The sequence below is a fragment of the Vanellus vanellus genome, assembly GCF_965231255.1.
Source record: "Vanellus vanellus genome assembly, chromosome: 12".
Classification (NCBI taxonomy): domain Eukaryota; kingdom Metazoa; phylum Chordata; class Aves; order Charadriiformes; family Charadriidae; genus Vanellus; species Vanellus vanellus.
The window spans coordinates 15,362,487-15,386,956 of record NC_138917.1 but is presented as its reverse complement, the minus strand read 5'-3'; the positions used below and the strand labels follow the sequence as shown (position 1 = coordinate 15,386,956).

Here is a 24,470-nt window from a genome sequence, read left to right as displayed (position 1 = left end):
ATATATGTTGGTATGTAATTCTGTCTATACAGTGGAAATACTGCAGTGCTCAAGTAAACGGGATAGATGATGAATTTTTAAAAACAGATGGATTTTAGATATGTACATTTTTCACCTGTCTGTGTATGCATTTATTTTTAGAATGTGGTTCCATTGTACTGTTGAAACTATGCAGCTGTGTATGAAAACCCAAGTTTTGCTGTCTGCCTTATGGCTAGCTAAATTTTGTAAGATTGCATTATATCATTTTAAATGGCAAATTCAAAGGAAGCATTTTTTAAGAGGAAACTGGTTTTGAATACATTGGTTCCCCTTTTCAGTCTCCACTTGAGTACATTTTTCACTGTTTCAGGAATACTTTCAATGTACAGAAGAGAGCTAAAATATTACATATTTTTAATAAAAAAATAGAAACGATGCTCCAAAGATGATACAGTTCTGCTGAAACATACCAATTAAGTTTTTTTTTTTTTATCATTTGTTGCCAAGTATAGGAAACATTGTGATTCAAATCCAAAGTAATGTATGAATTTTCTATCTGACTTTTGAATAAGCATACAATATTCGAAGTATTGAGTCTTAGTGTTATTAATTTTAAGAGAAGTCTTTGAGCATAATATTATTCAGAGGCTATTAGTAAAAAAAATACAAGCAAAAAATAAAAGGCTGGCTTGCATGTATGCTGGTATAGACACACACCCACACACCCTTTTTAAAACAAACGTTAAAGATTTATTCAAACTGTAAGCATTTCAGTTCTTTAATTTTATATAATGATTTTGATGGTCACAGAACTATTTAAAACAGTTACTGGAAGGAAATACCAGTACTGACATTATTGTAACAATAGAGGGAGCCACTTGTTAACTCTTCAGTTTAAAGGTAAACAGTTGCATGCTTAGCCTTGGAAGAAAATGTAGAACGTTATGGGATGATGTATGAACATAATAAATACTTGCTCAGTAACCCAGTCGTAGTGCAGAAGTTAACTTCTATGTCTTTCGTTTTAGACCTTTGTTGGTGTCCTTACGGCTATATGTTCGCTTTCATTTGCTTCTTGGCTCAGGGACTGTACTTTTCTTGACTTTGCTAATAGTTTAGTTTTGAGATGCAAATGAAATTGGTAGTAATATATTTACCTTTGATATGAGTTCTTTGAATTCAAAATTGCAACCAGAAATCTGATGTTTGGACAACTCTGATTGCCAAAAGTTAAGATATCAATGCATGAGAAATTATATCTTAAAAAGAAAAGAAATTCAGAGGGCTTACATTAAAAATCAGAGAAGATATCACAGCCAGTGATGATACTGAAGCCAGTCTGAGTCTGACTCCTTTATGTGAGGAGCATTACTGCCCCTTGAATCCAAATGAACCCAAGTCAATTGTGTGTCTTGCAAAGACAGAGGGAAATTGGGAGTATCTAAAAGGCAGAGCATGAAGGTCTGGCAATATTTTCCAAGAGGAGGAGGAGATACATTGTGGTTTATAAATACTTTTCTGTGGGAGATCTTTGCAGCAGAGGGCCTTGAATTAAAAAGAGCACATCAGAGTCCTTTGCCAGATCTCCTACTGGCAGAACACCAAGAATATGGATAAGGACATTCTTGACATTCTGAAGTGAAGGAGCATTAAAATAGCAATATTTGACGTTCACTGGAAACAAATTAATGGGTTTTGTTGCATTTGTAGCTACCCAGGGATTCTTTACCTTAGGGAAATAGAATTTGCTGTATTTTAGCTTTTAAACAAATTTTTATTCTCTTGGTATGCATGTCTATCAGCTGCTAGCATCTAATCTAAGGAGAAATTTCCAAGGCTGAGTGTAATTTAATGTGAAACATCAACACTCAGCTTCACAGTGTTCAAACTTGTTTCCCTTCCAGAGTTGATCCAGAAGCTGACTTTTGAGTAAATGAGTAAGGAGATAGCACTAAAAATTAAATGGTTTGAGACAATGCTAGTGTGATCATGAAATTAATTTGCAGAGTCTCTACTGATTCAGTGTGTGCACACAATTATTATTTTTTAAAACCATTCAGTGTGTTAATTTTGACTAAAAATTATTTAGGGGCCTGATTCATAAGCAGTATATGTTGTAGTGGCCTAAAATATTACCGATGTTATTTGCAGGAGATTCGCTTCAGCTCCCCTTGCTACTGCAGGGCTGCTGTGTGTTGGTTTCTCAGTTGTCGCAGCTGGCATATTGGTTTAAACTGCTGTAGATTGTGAGCCAGAGCCCTCAGTTCTCTGCTGTCAACAAAAATGCAGAGAAGATAAAGATACAGTAGCTAGATGGTTATCCTTTGTTTTATAGCATCCATCAAAGCCCTACTTTATAAAAGGAAATCAAATTAAGCTTTCCAGCATTACAGCAGCTATGAGTCTTCCAAATTATGATGGATTGAAATAATTCATGCAAAAGCCCAGAATATCTCCATCTATCCCATCTGGTGGGTTTAGTCTCAGGGCCTTTCAGGGACATTATTCAAATGTTTCTGGTAGGAGGTGAATGTAATTGCTGCTTGAGGAGCTATTTGGGAGGGGAGGTTAGGATTTCTTTTAATATGATATTTAATTATATACAAATAATAAAGCAGCTTAAATGAGTTTGTAATGTTCCTGTAAAAATGTTATGGCCCTTTATTTCTTTCCTCACTGATAGGCTCTTGCTTGTCTTTTGTTTGTATCATAATTGTGAGTGATACATAGTAAGAAGGATGTAATGGGAGTCTGCCTTAAATTGTGTGTGTCTGTTCATAAGCCCTAAGCTGGGAGGAGAAGTGGAGAATTAGCAGAGTTGCTAGTTGTTAGTCAGTGCTGTTGTGGCAGAGACAGAAATAGAATCTAGATCTTTTTTTCCCCATCTAAAGTATATGTGACACCTTTTCGTTACTAGGACCGCTACTTAGTTGTGATGGTTATGGATTATATATTAGTGTTGCATGCACGTATTCTTTTCCTCCTATAAAATACAGGGTAGGTGTACTTTGAAAAACTTTCATTAAGATAATATCTCCTGATGCTGTAAACATACAGAAACACTCACGCACAAGATGAATTCAGCTAAATTAAAGAAGGCAAGCTGTAGGGCAGGGAGGTACCTTGTTTGGTATCAAAACAAACAGTAGAGGTTTTCTGGTGTTCTATCTAAAAAGGTCTTTCCAGTCCAAAGGATGACATCCTTACACAATAAAGTGAATGGTTCTATACTTTGCTATAAAACTATTTAAAAAAAAAAGTATGAAAAGTTGAAGTTATAAAGGTTTCTTTCCATTTTTTTGCCAGGTGAAACAAGCACAAAGTCTGTCCGTTAGAATCTCACTTAAGGCTATCTTGTGGTAAGTGAATGCAGACATGGAGCAGAAGGTCTGATCAGATATCACTGTGTAGAAGGGTGGGAAATATGATAAGCAGTGTTCAGCAGAAGTGTCTGAAATACACCGAGTGGGTATATAGAGCAAGTTCTATTCCACAAGTGAAAATATGGCAGTATATTTGAAAACTGTGTTTATCTTTCAGAATAGATTGCGTTTGTGAGTTGTAACAACTTAATAAACTGCTATAGACAATGCTATTGTCTCACTCTGTCTCTGTACAGACTGTAATTGTGGAAGGAGCTGGATATTAAATCATATCCTACTGTACAATACAAGTTTAACGTGCTTAAAATTTTACACTTTCTAACATTTGATCTGAGTTAATTGCCTTTCTAGGGATTGTCTGTTCTACTAATTTATTTGAGACTCTGTGCTACGGAACAATGTTGGAAATAGGTGCACATTTTCTGTTGTGCATATTTCAGAAGGAAAAATGGCATATATACTGTGTGGTTCTTATGTTATGCAGGTATTGGCTTTAGAGGGTATGAAGGTCAATATGAGGACCTATCACTATGCAGCTCATCAAGGCAACATTTGTAATCCCTGCACTTGCAAAAAGGCAAAGCTGCTTCCAAGACTTTCCTGCTAAAACAGAAAAAAAGAGCAGGAATGATTTTGCCATCACTTAACAGAGTTGAGGGAGAGAAAATACGGCACACATTGTGATGGCCTGCAACCTTATCTGTGTTCCCTTTTCAACCCTGTTGTTCCCTGAAGCTTTCTGCGAGCACTATATTGAAGACATCTGTGACACCCCACTCCCCTATGATTCCTAAAGCAAGGGTATGCACTGACAAGGTAATTTATCTCACAGGTGAACAGAATATATACTGGAATGACTGGTAACTGGTATTATGGAAATACTTGAGAGACCCAGCTGAATTAAGGTTCTGCTATGCCATGTGACCTGCAAATTCAGAGTAAAAGATAAGCTGTGTCATGAAGACTCTGTATTCTGAATTGAAAATTTAAAGAACTGAGAGGGTGATGCAGGCGTATGAAGAGTTTGATAGCTGTTTTCTCACATAAGGTTTGGGGGGGTCCTCTAAATTTTCTAGTTATCTTGTAATTTTGATTGTTGTTTTTTATCAGTTTCTTGTTGTTTTAGCAATCTGCATAAGTTATTGCTTTGGTGTAAGCCTATGATGTTTTGTATTTGATTCTAATGCATTGATGAGTGATTGGGGGGAAGAAACCAAACCAGTAATGGAAAGCCAGAATTTTGAACTTGAAAAAACATACGTCCAACTCTTAATTTATAAGGACAATTTTTTAATATGATATTTTTGTATGTCTATGCAAATCCATTTTGATGTTTGCTTTAGTCATCTTACTGCATCTTAAATGGTGAGGTATATCATAATGTTTTAGTGGAAAAAAAATTGTGGATGTTTATGGTTTATTTATAAATAAGCTAGCAGGTGGTTGGTTAGATCTGTTTTTCCGTTGTGTTGGTTTGATTCCCCATGAGAACTCTGTTTCAGAGTAGAATTAATTTAAAAGTAAAAATAGCAAGATTCTCGGTACTTATTATTCTCATTGATATCTTCAGGTGCTTAAATACCATTTAAACTAGCTAGATGTAATATTTCTCTCCAAGCTAGTTAAACCTGTCAGCCCTGATATAAATTAGCACACTTACTTGAATTAACTTTTTTCTGTATATATTTTTCCCAAAGAAATCCATTTGAAGGTGCTGCAGAACAAAATATTTACAGACTAATGATAATTCTTGGGATAGACAGAGGATTCTCTGCCTGTAATCTCTAAAGAATTATTACTAAGAAGTACATATTGTTGCTTCCATTGATGGATAGAGAAGTTAAAGTGCAAAAAAGTCAAGGGTTTTGCAGAAAGAGGTCTGCTTAGGCAATTTGGAAAACCTGAAGTTTGAATCAGTAATAAAGGAAAATAATAGGAAAAAAATCTTGTAGAGAAAATAGTTTGTACTGTTGGGGGTGTTGTCTTCACAATATTTCCAAAATTGGGGGGTGGGGGGAGAGTAGATGTAATATTTGCATCACTATATATAACATATAGTTGTTGCCTACTAACATATATAGACACTTTTTAAGTGATGGTAATGCACTATACATTTTCTTTCCCTATTCTGATTTACTGTTAAATATAATAAACCTGTTGAATAATTTTAAGAAGGAATATTATGTGCATTTGAGGAAATCAAACCAGTTGAGCTCAGTTTTCTTATCCTTCTCTCTTCTGCTTTTCAGTAGGGATGATATTCATCTAGCTGTCACTCATTTTTTTTTTTGTTTTTCCCAGTTTGCTTTTTAAATCTAGAATAATTCTGTGGACAATGTGAAGGTATAAACAAGTATTTCCTTACCTCCAACTCATCCACTTGTAATGGATAGTGGTCCAGGAGTTTTGGCTTCTGCCTCTCTTTTTAACAGGGCAGTTTTTGTTCCGGAAGGTACTCAGGAGCTTTACAGGGCACTTAGGAGCTCTACAGAATTTTCAGAAGTGTATAGTACATAAATACCTCTGAAAGATCACAGTGATTCAGGTACTTTAGAAAGTGTGGCTTTAGCACCTAAGCACTTAGATTTTTGAAAAGCCCGTCTTTTGTATTCATATAGTATCACCAAAATGTGACTACCTCAGGAAAGGAAGATCAGATGAGGATTTACAGTGGGAGGTAAATGTGCTTTAGGTCCCACAGCATTAGCACCATCTGGAGCAGTATGTCTTATTCCACAGGAATGCACAACTGCAACCACATGGCTGTGCGGCATTTCCATGTAAACTGCCCCAAATGTGGCTACAGGTTGCTGCAAGATGCACTGTACTCTTGGGATTCTTGAGCCTGATTTCACAGTAATGAAACTGTGGATTTGCTAAACTACTGGATGTATTTCATTTCTGACCATTATTAAACTTGCTGTCATGAAGATCGAAGGGATCTAAGAAGAGAGACTCAAAGGTGGGGGCATAAATGTGAAGCAGGTTGTGCTACAGCAGCTGCATAGGAACAAGTAGTCTGAATTTTAAAGTATGTTGGGAATGTTGTGCTGGTTTCATTGCAATTGTTGGTGCAGGAAAAGATTGTTTTTAGAGGGTTCATCATGTATTTGGTGCTTAAATAAATGAGCCCATAAGTTACGAGTCCTAAGGTACTGAGCATCAGGCTCTGTTGTTGCTTGCTGGTATTAAAGCAAGTAGCAAGTTCAGTATCTTATTGCAGAGGCTGATGTTGAAATGCTTTCACAGAAGCTTCAGTGTACTTCAGAGTGTCTGTTTTTGTCTAAACCTGGCACAGGATGATGCTTTACCAAAGCAGTAAGAGCATTTCCAGTGTGAAGTATGCCATATAGCCATTGTCTTTGACACATTAAATGTACTGATGCTTTGATCTTAGGTTAATATGAAATATGAAATCAGAGTCCTCTTGGCCTGAAAGAGCTTCCTGACAAACTCCCCATCTCCTTCATGAGCTTTTGTTTTGCTGGTTGTTTCCAGGCCCTTAGTTCATCCTATACCATAACTCATTTTCTCACTGCTGTTGAATACAAAAGAAAGCATAAATGTTTATTTGAACTTTGGTACACAAGCACTTTTTTTTTTTTAAGTTGTTGTAGTTTTAAAATACAAAACTAGCAAGTAACAAAATGCTTGCATAAAAGTGAAGTAACAATTATGGTGATTTGGTGTGACTCACAATACCGTTAATCTGCCTAGCCTGGCAGTTGGGAGGTAAGCTTCTTACAAGTGTTTGTCTCCTTAGGAATTCCCCTGTGCTTAACCAGTGATAAAGAGATGATGGCCTGTTTAACCATAAAGGCTCTCTCCCAGCTGCCTTTCTATTTATTAGCACAGTTTCTATTACACAAAAATAATATATAGTACAATGACATATCTGATTAGAGACGTGTTTTGTGATATTTTCTGTTTCTTGTGAATTGTTTAATATGAAACAACCATGCAGAAATGCTTGCATGTGTGAAGTTAGCGAGGCATGTAATTAAGCTGCAAGAGCCAATGCACTTGCAAATGGAATCTTGAATGTACCGCTTAATTCATTCATGAAACAAAATTGGTTGAGGATTTAAAGAAGAAAAGACTTACAGACAAACATGTTCTTCTAAATTCTAGAGATGTCATAACTGGTCTACAGTTTGGGTTGAATTTGGAAGTGCCCTATTTTCGGTTTTTGTTTTAACTAATTTAATAAAGCAGCTCCTTTTAGTATTCACACCCTTGTTTCTGCTTCACCTGGACCAAACAAAACAAAAACACACCTCAAAAAACCCTCTTCCTTTCTCTATGCAATGAAAGTCTGTAATACTTTTTAAAAGACAAACCAAAATGTTTTGTGGGATGGTTTGGGTTTTTTTGTTGTTTGTTTTTTTTTTTTTTTTTAAGAGGGGTGTCTTGGGTTTTGGTGGGAAGTGTGTTTTTGGGAGTAAGTAGGTTTGGGTTTTTTGGGGGTTGTTTTTTGGTTTGAGGTTGTGTTGGGTTTTGGTGTTGGTTTTATGTTGGGTTTTTTTTTTTAGGGAAGGGGGCTCTGAGTTATTCAGATGGCCTATAAAAGTGCCATTTGTGGTTTTGAGTTCACGCAAACTGGGTTAATCTGGGACTGTCAGAAAGGGCATATGGTCTTTGAAGGAGCATGTGGTCTGGAAGAGGGCATTCATTGTAGTGCTGCAGAACCTTCCCAGCTGGCTTATCTATAGGATAAATGTAAGAGTTCACTGGAGAAGACTGCATGTGTACCTGGGAAGTCAGTATGAGGTTTCATTGTTACAGCCAGGATGCTCTGCTCCCATTGTAATCTATTTACTGGAAGTGTTTTCTCTCAAAAAATAGGTCAGAAATTAAAGAAAAACCTTGCCCACAAAGGCAATCTTTGGAAATCATCTACATGACAGTGAAATTGCTATTTGGGAAGCATATAGCCTTGTGAGTTTCATTAACAGTCTATTAAATACTCTAAAATTTGACTTTAATATCATAGATCAGCTGCCCAGTCCTCTAGGTCTTATTCAGCTGCTCTTAATAGGGCTACATGCTTGTTTGGCTGTTTTTAAATTTGGAAAAAATTGTCTCAATGACTGAACTTTTTCCAATAAATGTATTATTGGAGAGGCTGATGATGTTTGTGATGATACTGTACATTAGTTCTGTTTGGCCCACTGTTTGTCTACTCAATGGCAAACATAAGGTATTGAATTAGAAAATAAAAAAGAATAGAATTTCACTTATGGAATCAAGGCATCCATCTAAAGATCTGTGGTTGTTTACTGCTTATAAAGTACTAAGCAAAAAAAAAAAAATTACTCTTAGATGATTTTTTTTTCAGCCTACAGTAACTTACTTCTGCTTAACTTCAAATACTTATATTGAGCCCTTGAATATTCATGTATCTAAGTAAATAAGACACAGTGGAGCTTTAGGGATCCTTCTGTATTGGTAGATATTATAGCTGTATATATGTAAATTAGCATTCAAGATTCTGCATCAGCACAGTAACTGCAAAATCTTACTGTTATTGAAGCAAAAATAAGACTCCAAGCTTGTCTCTCAGGCCCCGAGATGATTTTCCAAAGCCTCCCTTTGATGAGGGGGGTAGGAGAAAGACAATTCCTCATGTATAACTACAAGAATTTCGATATGTAAATTCTTATTTCCACAGAGAATTAAAGGCAAATATATCTTGGAAATATCCTTATTTTGCTGGTGATGTCACTAAATCTTAATCTATTACAGCTATAGTTCTCCACATTTGAGGTGTATAGGAAATGGTATGCCATGCATTTTACTATGCAAAATATTACATTTTAACAGAATAACCTTAATCACGCTAGCCTTGTTACAAAATGTAAAGAAATCCACTGAAAGCATGAAAGGGCTTGAATTTTGCAGCCTTGAAACTGCAAGTGGAAGAGAAAACTGTTAATAACTGACTTCAACTTCTTGGTGAGTTTTGTTTGGACATGATAATAGAGACATTGGTGTTAGGCCTTATTCAATATGCATATTCTTTACCACTAAATGCAGAAGATTTGCCTGGTGGAGTCGTGGCCATACTGTTACATTCTTAATGCATATGGGGAAGAAAAGGATGTAATGCTTATTAGATCTAATCCATATGTTGTAAGTTGGTTTAGGGTATATATTGCTATTTTATGTATGAATATGTACTACCATTTGGCATACATCCTGAGGCAAAATGATACCTTGATATAACAACTTAATTATTCGTGTTGAATACCAAGCAAATTTCTGACTTGCTTTTCACCTTCGGCTCCTTCATTATGTGCAGTTAATTGTAATTAAGTAATATATTTTTAAATACTTAGTTTGCTATTCAGAGAATCACTGTGTCTGGTTCTCCAGAAGCCACTAGCATTCTGCTGTGTTCATAATTAGTCTGCATTTCTTATGTAGTTAGTAAAGATAGTTATATTTTACTTTCATACAGTTTATAGCCCAACAGCCAGTAGATTATATAGCCTGATATGTAGATGACAAGCAATTGTATTTCACCTATTAATTTGGGTGGTTGTCCTAGCGTCCAGCTTTTTGCATTCTGGGAGATTAAATGCTGCAAGCAGAGAATTAGGAGAAAGCATGCCATTCAGACCCATCTATTAATAAGTAAATGGGTAGGTGAGACATTCTTCTGCCACCTACCCTGATAAAAATGTTTATCAAAAATAATGGAACCTCATTGGTAGGAAATAGTAATATTGACTTTCTCTCGCATCCATTTCTGTTTATCAGCAGAACTGAAACGCTTTTCTTAGTGTGTTAGTCACCTATGCTTAGTGACTGTCACCTATCAAAATTTTCCCTGACAAAGTTGAGCTTTGTTCGCCTCCTGTCTCCTGTGTCACTGTTAGGGCCTCTGTGCTTTAAGCTTTCCAAAATATTTTCATTCTTGAAGTATAGATGTCAGAATCAAAGAGAAGCTATCTTTCCAAAAATGTACACAGATGCAAAGTATTACGTTTCTACTTGATATTTTTGTTTACAAATATGTAAAAAAATATTGTAAAGAACTATTGCATTAACAAAATGATTGATGTAGTTATTGCTGACCCTTTTTATTACAAGGTTGCACAAAGAGCTGAATTGTGTTACAGTGATCCTCAGGTGTTCCTGTGAATTGCTGCTTTTTAGGATGGCTTCTACCTCAAATATGTTTTTGTGTCCTTTCTTCTTCCTTCCTAGATATATTGTAATACACTCAATTATATTAATATTCTATATGACCCTCAAACCATGTGTTTAACATCATTAATGTATCTTTCCATCCTATAAAGACTTTGTCACTAAAGATTTTGCCCAACTGTCTAGATTGCCTATAAAAGTATAAATGGCACCATTCAAGATAGAATCATCTGGTAACCTGCAAATGTTGATAGTTATGCTTAAAGACCTATTGTCAGCCTGCTTTTAGTATTGTCCCTGTTCCAAATAGGACACTTTATATATATAATTTCTTTTATGTGTATATATATCATATACTTATATATTTGTATATGATAATAAATTAAATGCTCTGGTACATGCAGGGTAAAATACAGTTGCCTTACCTGCTAATCTTTTCCCCTATAAATTACACAGACTTATTTGTCAAGGTATACTGTATATGTAACTGGATGGATAACCGACACTGTCAGGGTTTTGTGAAGACTAGCAACAAAACAAGCAGTAGTCGGTGAGATGCATGCAGGATGCCCTCACAAATCCTTCCTCTTACCTACTTTTAGGTTATAGATTACTCATAGATAAAAGCTCCTAATTCAAACTGCTCCTTAATCGCTGCCAGAGAACACTTTGTTACCAACATACTTAAGCTTAAAAAAATATATTTGCACTCACTTAATAATGTAGTTATTTTATTATTAAATATATGTCTTGGGAGTTTGACCTGGACTATAATGATTAAGCAAATCCTGTATGTAAGTAGATGCAGCTGTAACTTCTTTTGTTTCACTGAAAGTGCCTAGATGGAAACTAAACTCAGCCTATGTAATTGAGTTTATGGAGACAATTAGGTTAAGAATTATATTATTGACTCTTTCATATTATGTAACATATAAATTACATTTTTGATACAAATTATTATATTCCCAGAAAACAAAAATACATTAGGGCAGATATCCACAGGTACAGGACAGTTGGGCTATGTCATAAATAAGCAACCCGTGGACCTTATTTTTATATAATAATATAATTCTTAACCTAATATAATTATAATTCTTATATAATTGCCTCCTCATTGATTTCAAAGGAAAATAAGTGCTTTTGAAACACTACCCTTCTACCAAAAGTTTGGTGGTGGTTGTTTTTTTTTAATTTAAAGCAGTTCAGGTTTATATACTATGAACACGTTTTACTTTGGTTACTCAAGATATCTATAATGTCAAAGCAATATTTATTTGGCTTGACAGAGTTAAAAGGGATTGCACAACTAGACTAAATTACTGACTGAAGTTTTAACTGATGCTTAGCTAAGGGGGTGTGTTTTGGCATAGATTCAAGCACAGTAACTAGTTAGAAAACAATGTAAATGCGAAGGTGATAGCTGAAAAGGCCTTCATTTCCTAAGCTCTGTTCAACCAATCATGCATTACTTAATTTCATCAGTGCATAACATGACTTTTAGGATGCTACAGGAACATGTGTGGCCAAAATGGTCTTTCAGGGAGACTTTAACATCTCAAAGCAAAGCAGCTGGATTTTTAAGCAATCAGGAAGACATGAGAGTGAAGTAGTCATCTTAATAAAGCAGCAAAATAAAGGGAGTCCTCTGTATGCTCACAATAAGATCATCAGGCTGTGATTAATGATTATTAATTTAATAGAAAAATTAATTGTGAAGGGGAAAAAGTTACCTACTCAGAGCTGGTTTGCATGTAGATGCTCAGTAATGACACTTGATAGTTCTTGTAGCTAACTTGTGTATTGTGTATTATGTGGAATAACGTTCCTGTTAATGTATCTCACATTATATTTTTTATCTTTTCATTTCATTCAGTACAGGGTCCAGTCCTGGTCAATATATTCATCAGTTACATGGATGAAGGGATAGAGTATACCATCAGCAAGTTTGCTGGTGACACAAAACTGGGAGGAGTGGCTGACACGCCGGAAAGCTTTACCACCTTACAGCATGACCTGGACAGGCTGGAGAGCTGGGCAGAGAGAAACCTTATGAAATTCAACAAGAGCAAGTTCAGGGTACTCCACCTGGGGAGGAATAACCCCATACATAAGTACAGGTTGGGGGCTGACCTCCTGGAGAGCAGCTCTGTGGAAAGGGACCTGGGAGTCCTGGTGGACAACAGGATGACCATGAGCCAGCAATGTGCCCTGGTGGCCAAGAAGGCCAATGGCATCCTGGGGTGCATCAAGAAGAGTGTGGCCAGCATGCCAAGGGAGGTCATCCTCCCCCTCTACTCTGCCCTTGTGAGGCCTCATCTGGAGTACTGTGTCCAGTTCTGGGCTCCCCAGTTCAAGAAAGACAGGGGTCTGCTGGAGAGGGTCCAGCAAAGGGCTACAAAGATGATTAGGGGGGGATTAGAACATCTCTCTTATGAGGAAAGACTGAGGGACTTGGGTCTTTTTAGTCTAGAGAAAAGAAGATTGAGGGGGGATCTTATTAATGCTTACAAATACTTTAAAGGGAGGGTGCCCAGTGATAGGACAAGAGGCAACAAGAACAAACTTGAACATAGGAAGTTCCATCTTAACATGAGGAGGAACTTCTTTACTTTGAGGGTGGCAGAGCACTGGAACAGGCTGCCCAGAGAGGTTGTGGAGTCTCCCACTGTGGAGACATTCAAAACCCGCCTGGACGCTGTCCTGTGCAACTTGCTGTAGGTGAGCTGCTGCCCTGGTAGAGGGGTTGGACTAGATGATCTCCAGAGGTCCCTTCCAACCCTGACCATTCTGTGATTTGGTTATCTAGTTATTTATAATAAAGTCCACATTGAGCTATGGCCAGAATAATTGAATGTACCTTAAAGGTAGCTAGGATATATTGCTCAATCACTTGTGTTGTGCAATCTGATTTAAGGGGGAGAGGGGAATTCGTGCTGACTATGAACTTCATCCATTTAATCTGATGAATCATATCTAAGGAATCCTAGAAACTGAAATCTCAAAAGGCCTTTCTTTCAATGTTTCCTGTTAGTGCACACATCTTTAATTGCTGTGTTCTCTATTGCAAACTGCAACACTTCTTTGCTTTCTAGAGTTAATTGCTTATAGAGACTTAGAAATATTGGGCTAGATTTTTAGCACAGTGGCTAATTTTTTCAAGTCAAATGTGACACGTAATGGTGTAAGAATGGTGAGTAAATTTTTCTTTTAGGTGACTGTGCAGCTGCTTTCTTCAAACATGGGTATTATTTTTGCTATACTTCAGTTTCTATGAATCTATAAAGGAAAAGTAACTCAGGCCTTTTTCAGGTCTTTCAGTTCTGCTGAATGCTTTGCAGGAAAATGATTGATAAAACAATATATTTCATGAATAACAATTTTTTTCCAGGATATATTGTTTGAAAAGCTGCTGCTGTAGGGAAAAATGTAAATTTACATGCTGTTCTACAAAAATTCTTTACCCTAATCAGTAATCAACAAATGTGGTATTTAGAAAAAATGTAGTGCCAGCCATAAGAATTCTGGTTTTTAAATCAGGGGTAAAACCAAATGACATGCAAAACTAAATCTAAACAAACTTTACCTGTCTGTTCCGACGCTTGCTGATCTTAATTCCAGCCTGGTGTCTGGGTGAAACCTCTAGTCATCTTTTCCAAGCTGAATGAGATTGGAAGGACAAGGGAAGACGAAATAAAGAGGAGGATAAACAACAATATTCATATCAGTCCTTCATGTGGTTTTGGCAATAGAAAATGTCATCCCTTGACCACACCTGCCCAGTGGGGTATCAAGACTCAGATAGACTTTGTATCTTTCTTTTCACCTTTTACTGTAATAGAAAAGCAAGTGTGGTGTCCTGCATGTTAAATCAGTTCATAGGCAAGTAAAGATGAGAACAATATGCATGCAGAAGGCTTTAGTAATGCAATACTAACAATACAGGAAGAATAATATTAATACAGATCAAGACTCAGTGCCGATGTACATAGGAAATGAAAGTTGTGCTGTTATTTTCACCTGTACAAACCTGGCAAAATGGTTTGGCATGCCCTGTAATAAAAGAATAGCACAGCAAAAACATGGTAACTGAATAGTTAAGGTGTCTCTTGATCTGTAGTGAAGCAAGATATTTTTTTAAATATCTATATAAATCAGCCCTATGAGTTTCGTAGTGGTTTCAGTTGTTAAGGGTGAGATCAGCAGATCTTGTCCCACACCTAAGGAATTTAAATATCGGTTGAAATATTTGGTTTTCTTCAGTGCATTCCATTGCAGAGCATCTTGTTTTGCTTTTGCCTCTCCCACTTCCTTTCAGAATTGTACCAGCAGCCTACAGGCTTGTTCAGCGTTTCAAAGGGGCAATATGATTCCCAGATCAGAATGGTGTCAACATGAGACAGTCTGCCTAGTGTTATTTTTTTTGTAAGTTGTTTCTTTGTTTACACTGTGAAATGGGGGGGGGGAGGATCAAATTGTGCACAATTGCTCCAGTAAATACCAAGTGACAGTAAATGCCTTGTTTATTGCCTGGAGAAGGCTTGTAACTTGCTGAATTTCCATCGAGGCTCCTTCCTAAAGGAGCAGGGCTCAGATCTCCCTTGGAGCTGGTTATGCAATTGATGGGGCAGGGTTTTGGCTGCTGGAGCAGCAGGCTTGCATAATGTGGTTTATAATCCAGCACTGCCTTCCCAGCCTGAAAGGACCTTTTTCATAAGGCATTTTCTACAACAAAAACTGCTTCCAGATTTCTACACAATTACTGAAATAATGGTACCCTAATTCTTAAAAAAAAAAAAAAACCAAAAAAACTTGTACAAGAGATTCTTGACCTGATCTTTCTGTATATGGAGCACCTCTTTTTTATCAAATAATGAATAATTTATAAGAATTTTTTTTTCATACCATAAGGGCAATTTTGTCTTTTATTAGCAGAATTCTTGTTGATACAACATTGAAGAAATTGCATTACACCAACTAAGCATTTCTTGGAGGCCTTAACACAAATAAGCGTTTTCTGAGAGTTTTGTTTTTCTTATATGACCTATATATATGAAAGCATAGGTGACCAAACCTGCAACTAGAAGGTTTAGTCTGTGTACTTGGGAGAGGAAGGCCTGAATAACAGCATGATATTAATGCCACAAAGATGTTGTCTGTGGAGATGACTGCAGTGGTTACTTAAGGACAATGGGAATTGGGATGTCTTGCTCTTTATTGCAGCCTAGAGGCATGCATTCTTCTTGCTTTAACAAGAAACTTCCATCTATTATTCTTCAACTCTCTTCATAACGTACACTACCCATCTCCAGATGCTTGATTACTCTCTGCATGTTTCTGTCCTTACAGAAATATATGCGTCTCAGTGTTAGCTGGGCTGAAAATTCTAGAGCGGCTGATAGGTGGTATTTTATGTGTTGCAATCCAGGTCCTACATTGCTTTGTGGCCTGTCTGTGCAAATTTATATTTAGGGTCCTTAGGGTCAAGATGAGGACTCATGCAGCATGAGGTGACATAAATGTTTATATTACTATTTTATCTTTCAGTTGATAGAACGAAAGACTGAACTGTAGGAAAAATGTGTTGATGAAGTCTCCTTGGGAGTTGGAAGTAGGCAATCTAATATGCTTTCCCCTCCTGTCCCTGAACTGCCCCACTGATTCTTCATGCCCAGCAAGAAAAATGTTTCCTGCTTATTACAAATTTGGTGTACCTCTGGGCACTCAACAGTTAGGAGCTGGTGACTTGGAAAGAGCTAAAGTTACATACGCGTCTCCCATCATTGGCAGCTGTAGTTGCAGAGGATTGGTCCTTCTGAAAATAACTTTGGTGGTGAAGAGGTGACACTACTATTTCAGAAGGCAGAATTCAGAATTACTTCTCTGAGATCCCATGAAATCTGCTATTATGATGCATGTAGCAGTCATTAGTTGCTTTCCTTCGATGAAAGCAGATGTGAAAGGTGAAGCAAAGAAATGTATTTATTTAAATATTACTTCTTTAAATTGTTATAGAGAATAACTAATTCTAAATGTGATTGCCAAAGTCGTCGTCTTATTCACAAAAGTAGCAGTATTGACAGCAGTACTGAAAGCTTCATAACTGTTGCACAAATATGAGTTGCCATATGCTTATGCATTGTTAACCCACTATCTTCAGGAATTGGACTCTGTGCCAGCAATATTAACAAGGAAAGGTTTCTGATGGAAAGTGCTCACTATAGGAAAATTCTTTCTCAAGTCTTACTCTTTCCATTGTTTCTCTGCTGCCACTAGTATTGTCACCATTGCCTCTGCTGTTTCATTACACAAATTATGGATCACTTTTTGACGACTTTCCAATATCTGGATTGTGCCCAAACCTTGAGGTGTAATTGGAGGGACTGCTGTTTTTATCTAGTGGGTTCTCTGACACCCTAGGAGATGATTATTGGATTAAACACAGTATCATAATAATTTAATTTATGTCTCAGATTCACTAAGTGATGATGTTTGGTTTGGATTTGAATGACCAGAAAATTACTGTCGTTCTGAATCAACTTCTGTCAACTCCCTAAGGGGTTGACAAAAATAACGTTAAAACTCTGGCAGGAATTGCTCAGATTCATATTTTGAAAAGCCGATAGTTTGGCTGTAGCAAACAAAATCTGAGATGTGGCATCAACAATTGAAGTAAATTCTCAGATTCTTTTGGATTTTATTATTGAAATGCAAATGCATTCTTAATATCAGCTGAATATAAATCAGGAAGTATGTTTAGAGGTTATTAACAAAAGTTAAATCTTTTATGAGAAACTGCACATCCTTGATTTGTGGCTACCTAAAATGCAAAATATGCATCATTGTACACAGTCTGGCTAATCTCCACTAAGCAGCCCTAGTGTTTCATCTATGAGAAACTGGAACCAAATCAAACATTCTGTTTATGCAGTCTTATGTTACTTAATGAACTACTAACTCCAGGGTTATTTGATCTTTGACAATTTGGGGGCAGGGATGGGAGGTAAAGTTACATCCTCACTAGCAAAATCCCTGTTAATTTCAGAGCTTTTAATTGAAAGAAGTGTTGGGTCAAGTCTGTTGTACAGCAGTGTATTCACTAAATTGTGTATGATTGCTAATCCAGTTCTTACAGTAAAAACCATTGTAAATAAAGTTGTGTGAATTCAATTTTAAATTCAGACTTTCACGTTCTGAAAGAGTCTGCAATGACTAATAATGAAACCAAAACCTAAATCTGAAATTTTGAATTGCCAAATAAATTTCCATTCACTCACTGGACAAGAGAGCTCCCACTTTTTACCCTTTAAAAGCCCTCAGCTTTGTTTGACTGGCTCTTTAAGCATAAAATGAAAAAAAATTCCCCCCATCTTTACCATGGCTACCAATGTGCCATTTCTATGCTATAGATTTGTGTTAGTGTAGCCCCCTGAGCATACACACCTCCTCTTTTGATACCTAAAATATATTACTGTCATATAAATAAATCAGAAATATAAGGCATGCTTATTAAAAAATCATTATATCCTCACTTTACATTCATCATTGTTTGTAGTGGATGCTTTGAATGAAGGTTATTTGAAACAAACAGAATTTGTCTTATCAGATTATCTAGTTATGTAGCAATCTGGGATAATTCATTGCAAGCAGAAAAGCCACATAATGGTATATATAATGGGGAAAGTTTTCTGTTTATTGGAAAAAAATCAAATTAGCAGCTTCAGAAATAGCCCTGAGTCAGACAGCTAGCTCTATTATTATGTTACTTAGAAGCTAATGTATTATGAACAAGTGCCAAATATTTCTGTGTAATGTAGAGGAGATTAAATGGAAGCTTCTATTTTTGAGATCTGCTTTGTAGCGTATACATAATCAACAGAAAGTCCTAGATAACAAGTAGTACACAGATAGCCCTGCTAATTATGAATAATTATGTAAATGGATATAATCTGACTACTGTACTTATCTGAGGGATTAAGAATACATACAAATAAACAGAAAAGTTTTGAAAATAAATTTACAAAAAGTCAATTAAAAGTTTATTTGTAAATGATGATGTGGGAGCATAACTCAGCTATGTAGTTTTGTTTAAAGTCACAATCCTAGCATGAGGAAGGAGAGAACTCCCTGACAGGGCTAGATTGCATATCAGGTTTTGAATCTGGTCAAGGAACTTGCACGGTACTTGGTTGTCAGAGCTGACAAAAATTGTGAGTTTCTGAATATGCTTCTGTGCAATTCTTGGCTAGTTCAGTATGGTTTAATACTTTCTGTATTATTTCTTTACTGAAAAGGTCAGTGTGTAGGGTTGCAGAGCTGGACATAGTTTCTCCAGTTAATACACTGCAGCGGCAGCTCCAAAACGCAAATATTCTGATTTCTGAGACAAATGTCAAAATTTATTTCAAAGATCTCTGTATTCTAGAAAAGTTCAGATCTAGTTAGCACTATCCATAGCGTTCTCAATGTAGGTATTTAAACTGATTTGCTTTATTTTGAAATAGGATTTAGCATGCACTTCTTACTCTTTAGAAATGTTTAGGACTTAACAGAAGTATCTAGGATAAATTTCACAGGAATGGGCTTATTTAAAATATTTTCACCCAGAGCAAGTAACTGGCATAGTTTAGAGTGAGAGAAAGCTGCAGCAAGAGTTGACTCACCCAAAATTGACCTACTGTTTTTCTAATCCTGTGCTTGTGCAGCCAGGGCATAGAAGACATCAGTGAATTTATGCTTGTACCATGGACTTAAAGGCTCTGAATATATTTACCTTTTCTGAATAGTTGTTAATTGTTTTGTTTTGGGTGTGTGAAAATGTTGCTAAATTTACAGGTGATTGTGTAAGCTTTTGTCGGTAGCAGTGGTTACTATCTTGCATGTTTTAAAGTGCCCATTGAAGGCTCCAAAGAACTCACTTAAATTAGAGTTAACATTTTAGTTCCATATGGCACTGTCTGTAGAAGAGGATCCCACTCTGCAACAGTGTGTAATGAAAATCAGAATGGATTGTTGTGGCCACTGGAGGAGGTGATAATTAAGGGCCTGGGAGGTGGAAGGGGTATGCTTCAAGGCTACCTGGTAGAGCAGCAAGAGTCTTAGCACATTGCTGATTGGAAGAGAACCCAAAGGCAATTACTGCTACCTCATTAAAGGGATTAAAAACACCTTTTCTAACACTTAGAGCCTTTTCTGTGTTGGCTCTGTAGACTTTCTGAAAGTGGCTGAACAAGAAATCAAGTTTTGTTTTGGCTTGCTTTTGTAAGAGTATCTTTTTTTTTTTTTTTTTAAAATGCTACTTCTAAATCGGAAACAAACTGTCTTTTCAATAGGTATTTGTTGCTAATTCTTAAGAAGTAAAATTTATAGAGACAGCTTGTTCCTATTGGCTTTCAAATACATGCTATTTAAAAAAATACATGTGGGCCTAAGCAAGTGCAGTTAAGGAGCCTTTTAAAGAATTTTCCCAAGGTGTATTTAATTTACTGGGAAATTTTTTTCCCTTATGCTACCAAATAAGTTGTTCTTCACAGAAGAACAATTTTCATACATAAAGAGAGTTCTTTATGGATTAAATCTTAAAACTTCCACTTGGACAAATTCAGCTTTGGTGAAGTAGCTCCAGTTTAGCTTTTTAAGTTTTGAAATTCAAAACACAACATACTAAATGATAAGGTGGTAGCAAATACAGGATGATAATTCTGCTATTTCTAAACATTTTGATTTTTTGAAAGCTGAAAGTTCTGGAGTTGTTCCTTCTACCACATAATCTCGATATTAGATATTAGTTCTCCCTCAATATGCATTTACACAGTTTTCTTTAAGTAGTACTCATATAAATAATCACCAGCTCATTGTAATGATACATAAGAATTGCATAATTCTGTCCTTATGAAATTTTGTAAAGGCTCTAAAATTCTTGCTAGATGATTGGATAAAGCTGATATTTATTACCAGTCTGTTCACGACTAGGGAATACTCATGTGATCACTATGTGGTGAGATTCCAGTGTGTTTCTAGAGTACACCAAAATTTATCCATAACATCCTACTGGGAGCTAAATAGTGTGATATGAACAGAACATGCCTTAGAGGAGCTTATGAGTTAATACAAAATTAATGCAATGAGAAATGGTAGCAGGCAGAAGAGGAAGATCTGAGGAAAGTCAGGGGTCACAGACATTAAAATTTAATGCTAAGGAGCTTTTTTTATACCTATTTCAAGTGCTTGTTTAGGCAAATAGGGTGTTATTTATTGGTCAAAATTTGGCAGAATTTTTGCTTCCTCTCTGAATGTAGTAGTTCTAGAGTGCGTTTCTTGAGTTATTCTCATACTGAATGAGTCTTTGTTTCTGGTTATGAGGCCTTATTTATAAAGGACCACCAACAAAGATGCATATTCTGAAAATAAGGCTTTTTCTGTAACCACCTCTTACTTATTTGTTTGGGGTTCTAGGATGAATTCCATTTCCTGTCTCCCAGGAAGCCCCTACACTCATCCCAGCACATCTGTAAGAGGGTATGCTGGTGTCTTTTAGACACTGATAATATCTGACATTTGACTGGCTCATTGGAATTCTCCAGGGAATTTCCAAATGGTGATATACCCCCTTAGCTGCCTAGTTATCTTAACACAATGACTGAGTTTTATCGCTCCTGTCATTGAGGCAGCTACTGTGGTGTCAAGCCAAGAAGGACCATCTGGGATAACTTTGCAGATAAGTTCCAGTGATTTGCTTAGACCTTAAAGCAACATTCTTTGTTTAGGCTGTGAAGCACTGTGTAGAGGTATTTGCATCTGAACTTGTTTCCTCTTCTGTTTAACATATTTTTTTATTTTAAGTTCAAACTGCTTGTGACGTTTATTCTTCCCCTGTGACAGCTATACTATTACAAACAGGAAGTTTGCCTCTTGTGTGGTTGCTATTTATCAGCATAATTTCCTTCTCAAGAGGACTGTACACATTAAGCATATTCTCTAGATGTGTCTCCTGTCATCAGTCCTGTGCTTGAGTTGTTCATTATCATGTCTCTAACTCTTGTCTTATGTAACTGTTGGGACTGTTCAGATTGTTTCTAAACAAAGTTCAGAACGTCATATATTGTGGCAGTCACACTTAGTGAAATATCGATTTCTCCAGTGGTAACATTGGGCTAAATAATGCTGCTGTTACGTGGATTAAATTTACATAACACGTTGTCTTCCAAGGTTTTTTCATTAATTTGGTGACAAGACACAGTGGTTAATACATCAAACCACAGCTACGCTGAAGATGGAATTTCAGTCTCTGAAATGCTAAGACAACAGCTGCAATTCCATGGGACAATGTAGATCACAGTCTTGAATAAAGTTTTTTCATTTAAGTGGTTGTGGCTTAGAAAAATGCTTCTAGGGCAGATTAAACCCAGACACAGAACATCTTTGGGAACTTCTGCAAAATCTTCTTCGTGGAAAAAGTCTTACTGTTGGAATTACATATATAATCTGGATACCAGCTTCAGCCCAAGAAAACTCAGGCAGCACCAAATAATTATTTTGACAAAAATTAATTTTATATTTAAGTAAAGGTCTCTCAAACATTTGATTTCACAAGGAAGAGACATGAAAAATATTTTATGAAATATGCTTTGGACTTACTAATTTGTATACAAAAAGTATTCAGACACTCTAATGGTAGGTGAAAGCGTAAGGCGATATGCTGATAGGTCCTAAGCAAATCATAGCAGTTCAGTTGTTTCAGGATCTGGCCCAGCAAAGACTACAAACCATTGTGGAAATCAGAATTTTGAGTTTTACAGCCAATTGATCTAGTATTCTTAATTTTCATCTAAAGCTAAGGGTCGTTCTGAGTGGTAATGCTGATTTTTCTGGGGGTATCAGCATTTTGTATTTAATCTGCGTGCAAGTGTATGCCCAAATCTGCCATCTCTTTTTTGATAACTTCTTTGCTTTCTTTTCCTGGTTTCTGTGTAGTAAGGAAAACACTGCTAAATGGCCTAACCTCCAGATATTTTTCCTTAGTGACAGCTGGAAAATATGCTCTCCAAGAAGTAGTAAGCAAAATAATGACTCCAAAAGAGTTCCAGCTAAAAGGAATGCAAAAGTTTACAGCTACAAGCATGTTTTCAAATACAATCTAAGTAGGAGGCTACCAACTGTGGCTTTTTGAGTGGTGCTATGACTTTTCCCAGCATTTCACAGAAGTAAAATTCCATCGCAGGAGGAGGATGCCATGTCTGACTGCAAATTTCCTGAAATATGGAAAGGAAAAGATTGGCTACAGGGGGAAAGAAAAAGAATTATTTCCTAGTATGTATTGGCAAACTAAGACAGACTCTAGGGCACAGATTCAAGTGCTGGCCCTTAGTCATCCATGCTGTTTAATTGTTAGTGTGCTCCCTGAGGCAGTGCGCTCCTCCAGGCAGTGTAAATGCATGGCTGGGGGGTAGCACAGGGCAGGACTGGGCTTGGGGAGAAGACGGGGGCCCCTCTGTGTGTGTGTGTGTGTGTGCACAAAAGATGGGAGTTCAGCCGTCCTAGATGTAGGCTGGGCTGCATACCACTTGTCCTCAGGGTCAGAGACTAGGTTCTGGCTAACTTTATTTATTTGTATATATGTAGCCACAGAGCCCAAGAGGGGAAGAAAGGATTGTGAAGATCCTAAAAGAGAGATAAAATGAAGCTAGCGAGAAGAAAGGTATGAACAAAGAAGACTTTTTAGATTCCTTTTTTTTTTTTTTTTTTTATTTAGAGGGACCAAGAACCGCTGAAGTGGTTAGGAGTTTTGTTTACTGTCTGTTCCTTATAGATTAATTTAAAATTACTTGACCGTTTGTTGTGCTTGTTTTGTTTAATGTCTGCAAGTGCTTGCCTACACTGAAAAGCTAAATCATGAGGTCTTTTCACTTGGCTCCCTCAAGATAAAAGGTACCATTAATTAATGGTGAGGATAAGATATTTCAGCCTAAAAAGATAAGCTCTTTTTCCTACCAAAGCACCTGCATAAATATAGAAAAATCCAGAATCAACAAAAGATAAAAATGTTATATAATGTGACTCAGAAAAAGCACAGATTTCAGTTCATCAGTGAATGTTTTAATTTCAACTACTCTTTGTCTTTCATATGGAGATGAGTGCCATTACTAGTGAAGTCAGAAATTGCCTGCTTTCCCCTTATTATTATTTATTATGTGTTTTCAGTTCTGTGTAGCTATGGAAATTTTTTATATGTGAAAATGCAAGTATGTTTATGCTACAATCCTGTTACTTTTATTCTGTAGCACTTGCACACCGTAAACATAATAGTCAGTATCCTGCTCCTTTGCAACTCTCAGCCCATTATCTAAGTTCTGAAGTGAAACATTTCAAAGATGCTATAAATATTATTCTGGAACTAAATATGAATGAAGGTTAATTAAACACCAAGGCTTGTCATGGACACCTCGTTCTCTAAGGTCTAAGCACCTTTTTTTTGATTGCATTACAATGTGAAACTATCAAGAAAGAAATGATAGGGCAGATCCTGGTACTTTATTTAAAAGATATGGTATTTGAAACAAGATTTGATAATTGCAAAGGGGGAAATAGCTACAATTTAAAAGGAGTGGTACTATCTGTTTCCCACTACAGTTTTGCAACAAGTCTAAAATAATTAGAAGCTCCCATGGAAATACATTGGGAACCTGAGTGCATAATCCCCTTAAACTAATAGGCTAGGTTCCTCAAGTGAGGAGAAGGGCCTGGAAGGAGTGAACTGTAATCCAATTTTCATAGATTTGTGCACTACAGTTGTCTCTGTAGTGTCTGAGTACATTCCTGGAAGCTACTGCTTTTCTATCAGCTAGTAAGTATCAAGAGTCTGTCTTCAAAAGAAAATGTAGGCCTAAATCTTGTTCTCCAAATGATATAAATATAAAATATTTTCACCAACACCACCCAGTCTATGTAAAGAATCCA

At 36.5% G+C, this 24,470-nt stretch overlaps 1 protein-coding gene across 2 annotated transcripts in view; it reads left to right on the top strand.

Moving 5' to 3' along the window:
* The window catches only part of SIAH1 (siah E3 ubiquitin protein ligase 1), a 73,797-nt gene that overhangs the window by 2,307 nt on the left and 47,020 nt on the right, over positions 1-24,470 (top strand). The window contains exon 2 of one of the 2 annotated variants that reach the window (XM_082489579.1): positions 23,136-23,211. The exons of the other annotated variant lie outside the window; for it this stretch is intronic. The gene's annotated coding sequence lies outside the window, so the exon portion shown is untranslated. The remainder of the gene's footprint in view (positions 1-23,135; positions 23,212-24,470) is intronic. 2 annotated transcript variants of the gene reach the window in all.